General features: G+C 43.4%; 1 protein-coding gene across 4 annotated transcripts in view; it reads left to right on the plus strand.

Moving 5' to 3' along the window:
• Positions 1-13227, plus strand: part of LOC128887687 (uncharacterized) — a 77441-nt gene that overhangs the window by 11910 nt on the left and 52304 nt on the right. For all 4 annotated transcript variants that reach the window (XM_054143890.1, XM_054143901.1, XM_054143871.1 and 1 more), the window contains one exon: positions 5044-5129. The gene's annotated coding sequence lies outside the window, so the exon portion shown is untranslated. The remainder of the gene's footprint in view (positions 1-5043; positions 5130-13227) is intronic.

Here is a 13227-nt window from a genome sequence, read left to right on the forward strand (position 1 = left end):
GGTTGTTTCAGAATTTAAAAGGTAGAAGCATTAATTGTAATTGATAGATGAAAGCAATCGTTTTGCATACTCTTCCAACGACAGAGTTATTAATAACATCCCTGTACCGCAACGAAAAATTCAAACTCCGCTCGAGTTTTCTGTTCCACATTCAAACGAGGTTCGGTTTTGTCGTCCTGAGAACGAGCCACCGTAATTAATCTAGCGGAAAACGGGACTCGGGCAACAATTAAATTACGGCGCGGAAACGCGGGCAATTCGTCGCTAATTTTGTCCCGTTTGACAGCTAGCGATAGTTTTCCTCTGTGACTTCCGTCGACGATCGTATAAGGGAGTTCGCGGTAGCGATTCCGCGTCTAATTGGCGGAAAACGCGGCGCTCGCGCCATCTGGAATTCCTTGGCGCGCGCATGCCCATCGCTAGTCACCTTGTATCGCGAATGTTGAGCGAGTGGCTCGGATGACGAGTCGCAAATTCGATACTGTAACGCAGATAGAGCGAGAATGATTGTCCTTGATATCAAATAAATTTAATCCATGTTTTGACAGTGTTTGTTCATGCGTAGTGACGCTGAATATTCAATTTGTTACGTTTAATTTTATAATAGGTATTCATCATAAAGAACCACCTGATTATATGTTGAGATCTTTAATTTAGAGTGGCAGGTCGATTTAAAGCGAAGGTATTCACTTTACTATAAAGGTACTGCTCCTCCCACCTGTTCTATTAATTTATTAACATTATAAACATGATTTATCCATTCTATCGCCATCATAAAAATGTTTTTGTGTCATAAAATCATGTAAAGTAAGTGGCAAATCCCCGGACGTATTGGTTCCTCTTATATCTTGGTATAAATTCCTAAAAAATTCCTTTCGTTCGAACATAAGCTCCCCTAGCTTACTTTCATTATTGTATACGATCCGTTATCGGTTACCTTTTACCTTGTACATCGAGATTTTCATCCGACGCGTTTCTATTCGACGCGCCACCCGCGAAAGTAAATGGAAAGTAATAAATTGAGTGACAAAGTTCGGTGAGTCCGTTTCTTAATGAAGGGAACATCAAGCCGCGATGAAAGCCGACACAATGACGTTCTTATCTCGATGCCTTCATATTTACGTTATGTTCTCGAAGGATATCTTCCCGATTTATCTGGTTACCAACAGGAAGAGGAATTTCTAAACCAACGTCGCGAGATCCCTCGACCGCTGCTTTTCCGTGTGCGCGCGCAACTCTTTGTACCGCGATGCATAATCGCCGGAAGCGACCTATATCTGGCACCGCGGAAAGGGACGACTGGAATCTTACGTCCGCGTTTATTATCGATATAAAATCTGGAATTCCCGTGATTGTCATTTCCTTATAATTTCCACTATGTATGTCCAACTTGGATGAGATTCTTTACCGTTACTGTATAGGCCACTTTTAGATTGATATAACTTTGTAACTCGCACAATTTTAATTCAACTGAAATTTTGTTCAAGTACTCTTTATATTCCAATGAAGAGTATAGGCTGCTTAATTTATGGTAATCGGCATACAATTTTTGAAATCTATGTAAAAGAAGTACAATTTTGTACGAACATTTTATCTTCAGAAAATGGATCGATACAGATACCATGAATTTATCTTATAATTCTGCGTCAGTGATACTTGAAAAGAAATCTCCGATTACGAAGGGTGAACGAACTACGAAAGGTCCGCAGATGACCTCATACATCCGTATCTTGATGGGGCAAGAATGCGCCATTTGTACAGCGCGTCATTCTTGTTTCTTCGGTTAATCGGTCGATAGAGAACGCGTTCGGAGAAAGTACGAAACGTCCAGCCTTTGGAAGTCGATTTCAACCGACTCGGGGATCGTGTTACCGAGGACGTTACCTACTCTTAAAACCGCGAGGCTTCACGTCAGTCTAGTCGTTTTGCGACATTACCTACTTAAGCAGATAATGGCGGCAATGGTAATGCCAGTTTACGATCGCGCATTAGTATATCATGAGCTCTATCGTTCCTGCTGCCGTTGGAATGTCTGATAAAAGGTTTTCGATGTTTTATTCCTGTCGCTTATCGTTCCTCCCAATGTTTACAGAGTCGTTGTTCTTCATAATTGTGGGTAGTTTCCTTGGCAAGAATCTTCCCGATGGATTTACTGACTGATGCCAACCGATGTTTATTTAACGAAGCGACAAAGTTGATTTCGTTGTCAGCCATTGATTGTTAGTTACTATGTATTTATAATTCATCAAGGACTTCACGTTTTCGACTGTATAATAACGCGATTCAATTAGCAGCCATAGATTTGGAGGATTTAAACGATAGGATTTTAATGTCCTAGAAAGTACTGTGCAATTTAGCCACGTTTGCTTCCTGATACTTTTGAACCGTTTAAAGTAGACGTCCCAATTTTTCTCACTCGTCAATTTCAACGATGTGTTTACATCGTACGTTTGGTCAGTTTAATAAATGAACCATTCGCGAGGCGCAGTATTTTCTGGGCCACCTTAATACACATTTCTACATCCTGTATCGTCGAGGCAAGGCCTTTCCCCGGCGCTAAATGCATCGCGCCCGCGGAAGGAGATTTATGCTCTCAGATAAGAACAATTGGTTGGAGAAGCTCGCGGCACGAGAGCCGGAAGATCTCGTGTCACTCGACAGGAACGTTGGCAGCGATCTCCCGTTCGCTTTTTCCTGGCTGACGTGGATGGATCGCGGCTCTCTAATTCTTGCGCGCGGCCGGCCCGCCGGAATATTATTTAATCCGCGGGATCTGGCAATTAAGAAGTGAAAAGCTCGCTGGCGGGTCTCGACCGGAAGTCGCGGAGCGCTCATCGCCCTGGAGATCCACTTTCCGTCTCGGGCGAGTTTCTTGCGATCGTACGAACATCGGAACTTGTAAAATAACAGTTCCGTCGTAGGTATTGAGTATTTTAGGCTTGGGAAGGTTTAGGACCGAAATAGTTTAGTGGCGAAGCACTTGGGGCGTTGAAGATTTTGTGATGAAGCACTTCAGCAGTGTAGCTTGAAGGTTGGAGTATTTAAGGGATGTAATGCTTTCGTATTGAAGCATTTTAGAATCTAATCTGTTTAGCATTGAAGTGTTTCAGTGTTGAAGCGCTTCAGGATCGAATCACTGTAGCATTGAAACGTTTTAACATTGAAGCATATTACCATGGAAGCATTTTAGCCTCGAATCACTTCAGCACTGAAGCGTTTCAGGATTTAATCACTTTATTATTGAAGCTATTTTAATTTTGAAGCATCGAAGCATTAGAAGATTGAAACACTTTCAGAACTGACTCATACAGACATTGAATCAAGAATCTAACAAACAGTTAATGCATATCAACAATAGATTCATACATAAATTCTATAGAAAGCAGGTACGTGACTCGAGAGTCACGGATTTTTATTTCAAACCTGTGCAGACTGTTTCCGCCTAATTATTTTTATTAGATATGCAGACGGCCCGCGCGGCTCAGGGGAAAGTCCACCTCCGTTAACCCGTTGGCGAAAAACAGTAAAAGAGTCTCGGCGAGCGTTTTCAGCCCTTTGTTTCTCTGCGTGGGTCAGGAGAAAATAAAATTCCGCCAACAATAAAACTCGATCAAAAGGCGCGTAAAACTTCTCTCGGCGGTCCTGGCGGCTCCCATGGATAAATTTCACATTCTGCAACGGCCCGGGGATACTTTTATTTTGTCAACGTATTATTAAGCCGTTACCGCCCTCCGCGGACCGTAAAACTCCACCGTTACGCCGTGAACGCTCGCAAAACTCCACGCGCAACCAACCCCGCACCGGAAGTGGCGCGGGAAGGTCTTCGAATTTCTCCGTCACGTTTCTGCCCTCGTACCGCCCGACGTTTCATTTCACCTCTTCTCCCCTTTCTGTTGTTCCACGACTCGAGAAACTGCACCCTGCGACCCAGAAAACACGCTGAGCGTTTCGTTGCGCGTTAGAAATTCTCGCGAGTCGTTTGTCGGATAGCTGGCATCTATACACGGAGATTAACAAAATTTGAGGAAGTCCGAGGGACGGGAATTTCTGTTGCAAGAAGTCAGCGGTAGGTAAATCAAATATTAAAGCAAGGATATGGAAAATTGAAATAAAGGTTAGGCGTGGCGCGGAGATTTTAATTAAAAAGCAATCGTCGGTAAAGCGCTTTGGAGCGTTTTGAAGTATTTGCTATTGTTTTTAAGATGAAATCCTTCGGAGAAGATTCAAACATATTTCTTTTCTTTTTGAAGGAAACAATTAATAGCTAGAGAATCCTAGCTTGCCGTATTTGCATTCTGAGCAATTAATCCGTGCTGCTCTAAACTACCAACAAGGAAGAAATACTTATCTTCGATTTACGTAACGTTATTCGCAATTGCGTGTATTCGTGCACGTGTTGCGTATGTTATAAATGTTTTATCTGTCACGAGTGCAGTCAGGATTAGAGCATCGTGGAGATTGAAATCGGTGATAAAAAATAAGACGGAGCTTCTGAGAATATGAGTCAGATAGACAATGTCACGCATAAAAGAGACGGAATGGAAACGATTGTGGTACTGAGAATAAAAATCAGCGTACGAAGTTAAATGCTGTCGCGGTGTGAGCTTCGCATGAGTCACGTGCTGAAATTTCAAGAATAACATATTACTGGTAATTGATTCCCATTCTGTCCCGCCCAGTATAATGGAGCTGGAATGAATTCATTCGAAAAGTTTGCGAGTGACATTGAAACACCAGGGGATCCAATTTTCGGTCACAGGATGTATATAAAACGAGGCTCTGTCTCGTTCGGCCACTCTTTCCCCTACCGAGCCCGCTTTCAAGTAAATTGGCGGTCTTGCTTAGCAGCTTGAAAGCGGGTTAGGTATCGATTTTCATCTAGAGAATAGTTTCATGCTTCAGGATCTGACTGATACGTACACAGACAATGTAACGTCTCGATGCGTTTTACATTACACATTCAGAATTCATGCAATCTAAGACTGCTAATAAAACATGATCTATTACTGCGATTCGACTAAAAATTCCATGTTTAAATTCCAGATCCGGAAGTGTTCGCCCCATTGAGGTGCTCTATACTCTCGTAACAACGACGGAGCGGGAGGAGGTCCACAAGCTTTGGATTTTAGGTAAGTCTTACGCTAATATCAAATAAAAAACACTAACTTTCAAGTCGTGGAAGAAGGTTCAAACACACTTCTACATCCACCAAGTGATTGAATCGATAAGGGGGGCTGAATGAGATTCTGTGCAAGTCACGTGGCGTTGTTTACGCAGTTTTTAATCTCGCTGTTCGAAGCGCAGAATCTTCTGGATCCGCGAACGCGGCGAGACGCGTCGCGACAGCGCGTTTTACAGGCGTCGTACGTACGCGCGATGCGTCACGGCGTCATAAGCGCGTGCATCCACGGCTGCGGGGAACGGGACCGGGGGACGGAGGGGGTTCCCTCGTGCAATACGAATGAATGGGCACGGCACGACATCCTGTCGGAAGAATGGATCGCGGGGAAGGAAGCGTCTGTCTGGCCTGCGCGTGCTCGTCCGCCGCGCGGGCTATTTCAAGAGTGCGCCGGCGTGCACACGGTACCAAAAGCGCAGCGACGCGACGACGAGGCAATCATAAAACTTTACGATCCTCTCCAGCCGGAATCGTTTAACCGTGGAGCGTTCGGTAACATGGCCTGGACGGAGCCGTGCCGAGAAAATGCACACCGGGTTGAGGAGGCTTGAGATACTTGCGAATTGAACGTGAAATTTTTAGCTTGCATCGCGAGCTTCAAAATCTTCGTCGAGGTTTCGACTGTCGGTACAAGCAGGGCTTGGTACTTTTACTGTTTAAAGTATTTGGTAAGGAGAGAGAAGTAGGAAGCAGCCACGGAAAATTGTGGAACTTTGAAGTTTTGGAATGTTAGTTTAAAGCTTGTAATGGAAAGTGGAAGCTGGCAGGTTGAAACATCTTGTGGTCCATGCGAAAATAGGAGGGGTTTAAGTCATTACTTTGCTACTGTGCAAGTAGTTTAAAAAATACAGCATTTCTCAGAAGTAGCACTTCGTATAAAGTTTGAGGGAAACTGTATTTGCAACAAGAATTTTTATCTTCGCTGCTGTTAAACACACCACCTTCGATCTTTTTTCATTTTGTTAGTACAGTGTTCTCCATTTTAATGAATTATTTATTTCATTCGTAAAGTCATTGTTACCGTACAAAGTAAAAGTATGTCCCGTTATAGGCATATTCTGTCATCTGTATTCTTTAAACGTCGTAGATTCACCTAATTCAACGATTTAATAGAAGTACCACAGTGCCCGCTTTCAAGTGACAATTTCTATACCGAATTCGGATTGGAATCGTCCCCACCACTCCGAGATCGCGGCACGTGCACCCGGTACCGAAAGCGCAGTGGCGCGACGATGGGGCAATCGTAAAACTTTACGATCCCTCTTCAGAGAGCATCGTTTGGTCGCGGGGAACGCTATTGGCCTCTCGACTACGTCCCGTTCCTGACGCGAGTGTACCTGACGCAAAAGTAACGCGCGCCATAACGGCACGCAGAACGGTGTTTCGCGAGAGCGTGCAGATACACTTCATTTGCAATGTTTAACCCACTATTTATCATTTTTGTTACGATTACTGCTATCATCGAACCGAAACTCTTGATTTTGAGGCAGCAAGCACGCATAAACTCTGAAGACTACTTTTAGAGTCACTATGTATAATAGATTGTTAACCCTTTGCACTTGAGAGGTGACTTTCAGTCACCATTAAGTTTTACGCAGCAAATCTACAATACCTAATGTTTCTTTAGGTTTCATTTCTTTGGAGCTCGAGCTCGAAGTTAGAATTCATGGCAATAGGATGCTAAGAAACATCTAGATTTGCTGGCAGATACCAGAAAAAAAGGCCGCGAGTGCAAAGGGTTAATATTTGCACGTGTAATTTAGTATACAGTTTAAAATTGACCACATCGAAATTAGTCGTTCCAGAAATTGTTGTACCTTCAATTTCGAAGCGTTACCTTTCTTGAAAATCTTAGGTTCGACCACCGACGTAATTTAGAGTAGGGAAAAAATTGATAAAGAAAGATAATCACGGCGCGGAGAATGGTAAATGGCCCAAGTGTCCTTGGGGGTCTCGGTAAAATGGTTTCCATTTTTCCTTTTCCTTTTCTTGGCGTTCTCGCGTTCCACTGGCGGGATAACGGGATTCCGGTTTCGCAGGCGCAATTAGGCGAAACGGAGCGCGAGGATAAACACTCGGCACGTCGATCGATATCCTGGTGCGAGAGTCGATTTATCGGAGTGATATTACGAAATCTCCGCGGGTTAGGCGCGCTAACTCGAAGCCTAGCCGATGCTCGCCTCGATTACCTTTTTAAATGAATCTATAGTTAGGTGGAAAGCATCGGTTTTCACGGTTTCTTGGATTAATTGTGAAAGCCGCATGCCATTGACGCCATTTCAACGTGCAGTGATACGAGTCTTTGAAAGGTGGGCAAAATTTCTAATTTATTTCTATTTGTGTGGATTCTCTAGAAGAAACTTTGAAACCACTAGTCTTTGGAAATAATTAATTCTTGTAATTAATTAAGGCTCGTACCAGAAGAGCCTCCAATTTTCAAATCAATGAAATCAATGTCAGGAAATCAATGAAAAGTCAATCTATTTTTTTGTTTTCCAGATCCACAGATTTATTTAATCGTAACTTTGTTTTGCTTCTCTTATTCTTGTTTATCAAGAATTTTCCTCAAGAGTTTCTCGATTATTTCATCTCGTTCAAGACGTTCAAATATTTTTGCTACGAAAAACGTCTTTTGTGGCCACAACGCGACGTGGATTGGCTCACCCGTGACAGCACTCTCTCGGATCGTGTCGGTTTCTCGAGTGACGAAATCGCGGGGCGTTTGAGCGTCGTTCGCGATGCATCGGAGCGTGGAGCATCCGATCTTTCGCAACGGAGGAACGCATCTGTTCTCGCGGCGAACGGGAATATGATTTATCGTCGACGCGCGAGATAGCGTGCAGCTTTAATTCGTTCCCGTTGCTCGTCGCGCATCGCGAAGGCAGGAAGTCGCTGCTTTATCGAGTCGTCCCGGTGAGTAATAGGCGTCCCTTTTTGCGTCTTCGATGCACGCGTCAACTACCCCGTGGTTATCGTCCAAGAAATTATGGGGGACCCTTTCCGAAAACTGGGACAATTGAGACCGGATCGTAGGTTCAACGTTAACGAATTTCAGGGTTGGAGCACTTTGGCATGGGGGTGGTTTAGAATTGAAGCGTTTTGTCATTGAAGCACTTTAGTGTTGATGCATTTGAGCATCGAATCAGTTTAGCACTGAAGAGTTTAAGCATTGAAGCACTTTAGCATCGAATCACTTTAGCATTGAAGCGTTTAAGCATTGAAGTATTTTAGTATTGAAGCTATTTGACATCGAATCACTTTAGCATTGAAGCGTTCCAGCATTGAAGCATTTTAGCATCGAATCACTTTAGCATTTTAGCATTTGAGCATTAAAGCATTTTGAATTAAAGTATTTGAGCATTGAAGCATTTGATTGCGACTCTTAAAACCAAAGCCTTCTCACAGTGGACATTAATTTTTCGAATCGTTTTTTACAAAAGAAATGCATCTACAAATATTATTTTTTCAAAAGTGTCCAACACATAGAACAAAAGAAGCAAGTGGGTTAAGCCGAAAACTAATCTCTTGTTTCACCGATAACCGATAAATCCACTTTTATTTGTCTGGTAGATAAATCAAACGGATTTATTTCTATTGGCCCGAAGTAATTTATTACTTTCAACCACTGATTTTTAATTTCTCTCGATAACATATTGTCGAATGTATCTTTATTTCTAAAATTAATGACAAAAGTAATTGAACGTTTCATCGAAACAGACTCCACTTCGAATAATTTGAAACTAAGTATTCAGATGTATGAAATTGCGTAAGGAATAAAACGAATTAAACCTTGTTGGTACGAGGAATAAAGAGTTCAATGCTTTTCTCTCCGCGAATGGAATACTTTATCCACTATTCCCTTTCGCTTTGTGCAACTTTATCGTTCCAGCTAGACCTGGATTGAAACATCTCCCGCGGAGCGTTTTCATCGTCTATAAGTCTGCATTACTCCCGACTGTTTGAAACTACTCGGATGTTCGGCCTGTATCCGTCAAAGCTTTGTATCACAATGAAGACCGGTGTGCATTCCAATTGGAACTTTTTACGACAACTTCTGTCAGGTTTTATTGTATAGCGGCGCGATTCACGTAAAACCCGCCCGTAACTCGTACGATTCGATGTATCGATGATTCGGAGCACGGTTATCGCAACCGTTGCCCCTGTTACCTCGAGGATTTAATAGTCGACGGAACATCGAGGACGTAACATGTCGGTGCGCCCGAGAAAATTGTTTTCACTCGCGTAATTAACGTCCATGGAGCATTGTTGAGTGTCGAAATTAGAATCAATTGGACGCAAGCATCGTTAGGGAAGAATAAAGAATTAATTAGAGTTTAGTGGAAACTCATTTCATTACGGAATCTATGATTTCAGTGCCTAATTACTTCTGTGGAGGACCTTATGTGGGTCGAATACACGTTTCTTTTGGGAAAGAAAGTTTTCGAACTAAATTAAAAATACGGAAAACTTTATATCATTGAGCACTGCGTCACTTTAGCGATGAAGCTATTTGATATCGAATCACTTTAGTGCTGAAACATTTAAACATTGAAGCACAGATGCGTTTCAGCATTGAAACATTTTAGCATCGCATCACTTTAGAACTGAAGCGTTTTAGCATTGAATCACTTCGGTATTGAAGCATTTAAGTATTGAAGCATCGAAGCATTTGAGCATTTAAGCATTTAAGCATTTAAGCATTTAAGCATTTAAGCATTGAAGCATTTGAGCATTGAAACATTTTACCATCGAATCACTTTAGCACTTACACGTTTTAGCATTGAAGCGTTTTAGCATCGAATCACTACAGTACTGAAGCGTTTCACCATTGAAGCATTATACCATTTAAGCACTAAAATCAACTCTACCGCCAATTTTATTACTTGTATTGAATAATTTGTGACGTGAAGCAGTCACAGTATTCCATTCAGGTTTTCCAGTCTCCTTGACCAAGATTTTTCAGTCCCGTCAACCTACAAAGTTTACGCTAGTAATTTGTACCTCTATCCTCGCGAACTGACTCTAATTAACGCTTTGACACTAACCACACATCTCAGATAATTGATTCGAGGCAGCATTTCAGTGGCAGGACAGTGGTTGCACTGTGTTTCAGCGACGTCAAGCTACGACCCTGAGAAAAGTCCTAGAACAAACCGCGAGAACGTAAGCGTTGCTCTGTGCTCCATTGTTAGCCTCTTTATATTCCACCGTTTTTTCGCCTCTAGTTCTCCAGGCTACTTCACGGTAAATGTATGGTTCAAGTGCACGCGTGTAGGTCACTGCTGTCTCGACGTCCCTGTTCGTTGACACTAACAAGCTACTAAAAACTCAATTAGTGACCATTTCCACACAAGATACTTCAATTTCTGAAACTCATTTGTTCGTGAGAACATCAAACAATGCTTTAAATGCATCTCGAAGTGAATTTAATTTAACATACAAAGTTTTAACAAACTGCCTCGATATTAAAGAAAAAATCCAAGTGAATCTTAATCGTCTCGATGCTTTTTCTGGACGTTATCGTGAGATCGTAGCCAGCCAACCTTGCTCGTTAATCTCGATCGTTGTGGATCCACGTCGGGGGGTTATTTCAGGCGGAAGTGCATCGGGGCTTAGTTTACGCGCGCTAAGCCTCTCTGGAAGGGCGTGCGAGTGATCCGAAAGTGGACGCGCCGGCTCCAAATTTAACTCCGGCGTCTGGTGCACGGCGCTCCGCGTCTCGGGAATGGTCCCGTTTTAAAGTGGCTCGCGGTTTAAACAAAAAGAACGCCCGGGGAACGCACGAGGGATGTTAATGGAGACGCATAGCCAGCCTGTGCGTCGAAGGACGCGATCGGCACGCGACGGCATGATAAATTTAGCCCGACTTGGATTTTCCTGTCGGTAGGAATTATGTGGTGCGGATGAAGACGATATTCTTAAATATACGTGGTGTAAAATTAGGTGCTAGGGGGAGATAATGGGTCTGGGATGACGGATGCAGTGATGCATTCGTAAAAACATGCGTGCATTCTAAGTGAAAATTGATGGGGACGAACTCTATCGATAGATTGATTCTTCGTGTAAAAAAGAGTCGAAAAGTCCCTTACAGCTTTGCGATTGGAAGCGTGGTTACTTAGATCTGAGTTTTTAAAGTTCATTGGGGGGGGACAAGCAGCGCGCCATGTTTGTTTGAGGCAGCTGATAGCGCCAATGCAAGCGCAGTCACTCGCGACAAACTTCGATCGCTTATATTTCGGCAACGAGGGCTCCTATTTGAAATCGAAAAAGGACTTTCCGACGCGTATCAGCGTGAGGAATCTATTTTTAAGAAGGGTCTACTAATAAAGTACTCGATTAGAATTCGTGAAAGGATCCAGACCTCTAGTACCAAAATAAATGATCTTGTTGAGGAGCGATAGTTGCTCGTTCCCAGTAGATGTTGCCTCCTCTCGGGCGACATCGGGTTTCATGGAACACGAGACAAGTAGAACGGTTCTCAGCGGCAAAAGCTCTCGGTAGAAAGGTCAATCAATCCGTAAGCTCGTCGACGTACTCCGATTCGATTTCACCGATCGTACGTCACGAGCCGTCCGTTGCAGTTGCTCGCAGCTCCCTCTTCTTCTAAGGGTTAAAATGTCAGAAGCTCAAAGGTCATGCGTCGATCGACCGACATTCACCGCGGCGGCGGCGGCGGGCGGCCATTGTCTCGCGCCGCTAATCAGAATCTCGACGCGACGGAAGCGCGGGCTCCAGTCATCGTGATGCAAATTTCCCCTCGTGATCTGCTAAATATTCCTGTCCCGTTAACCCATCGAGGTCCCGTGTCGAGTCTCGCTCGACACTCCTCCTGCAGGCAGTCGTTGGAACTTAAAATTTGAGAAATAATTTCGAGGAGTGAATGGAACCTGAAACCAACCATGGTATAGTCTAGTACAATGATTTGTTTAACTAAGACTTTGTGCTCTATTGATTAGTACTATTGCATAGGGAATAGTGTTTTCTTTGTTCACATATTTAGAGGAATTGAAATACTAGATTCTTATAATACAGAGCTACGGAGCAATCTACTTGCATTTTCAATCTTCGTTATGTCGAAATCTTTCATTCTGGAACACCCAGATAGAAAACAGTTCCTCCCAACGCAGGAATTCCAGTCTCGGCGTGAACTGCCAGTTGATCTGGAAGCCAGCGAACGGGTCTGGCTTCAACCTTGAAGAAACGAACGTGGTTAGAAAGTGTCCATCGGCGGCCGGCGATTAGGTACGCGCGATGACGAGTGAGAACGCGTGAAAGGATCGCGCGGGTACGGAATCCGCGAGATTCTCCCGCGGAGACTCGACGCACTTTCCATGCACGCCGATTGCCGCGAAAGTGGGTGTGCATCGGCGCCGATTAGCATAAACGTGGGGTGCGAGGTGCCAACGATGCCGTCGAGGAACGCGGGGAGAAGCTTTGTGGGGTCTAGAGCGGAAACGTGGCTGGGAGGAGGGCGGTACGCTAAAGGAAATGGGGTATTGTGAGATAGTCGTCGCTTAAGACGTTATCGGATGACGGCAAGGTGTCCTGGATTCACGAATTCATCTTTAGATCGACTTGAATCCGACTCATAAGTGACATTAAAAAATCACGATTCAATTCATAATTGATTATTATTCGTAATTCTAATTCAATTTACAATCGAATTTCATTTATAATTACAATTAAATTCAGAATTGATTTTTGTTGATAAGTGTAATTGAATTTCTGACGTAATTTATGATTGATTATGATCCCTGAATAAAATTCAAGCTAAAACTGATCCCATCTCGTAACCAGAATCCATTTATAATTATGATTCATAAATGATTCTAACCCACTGCACAATTTGCTGATTTAACCCGACTTGAATCACCATCGACGTCATTGTCGTCATCGATAACGGTACTAGAGTTATGAAGAGACCTCCCAGCGTAATGAAGTCATCCGATCATCGACGATTTATGACTTTTGAACAGTAGCGCACGAGAGAATAGAGGTGGGTGGCGTGGAGAGCTGGAGAAAGCAGTTTTTCCCAGCAGCCTCCCGAT

The sequence above is a fragment of the Hylaeus anthracinus genome, unplaced genomic scaffold (genome assembly GCF_026225885.1).
Source record: "Hylaeus anthracinus isolate JK02 unplaced genomic scaffold, UHH_iyHylAnth1.0_haploid 0, whole genome shotgun sequence".
Taxonomy (NCBI): domain Eukaryota; kingdom Metazoa; phylum Arthropoda; class Insecta; order Hymenoptera; family Colletidae; genus Hylaeus; species Hylaeus anthracinus.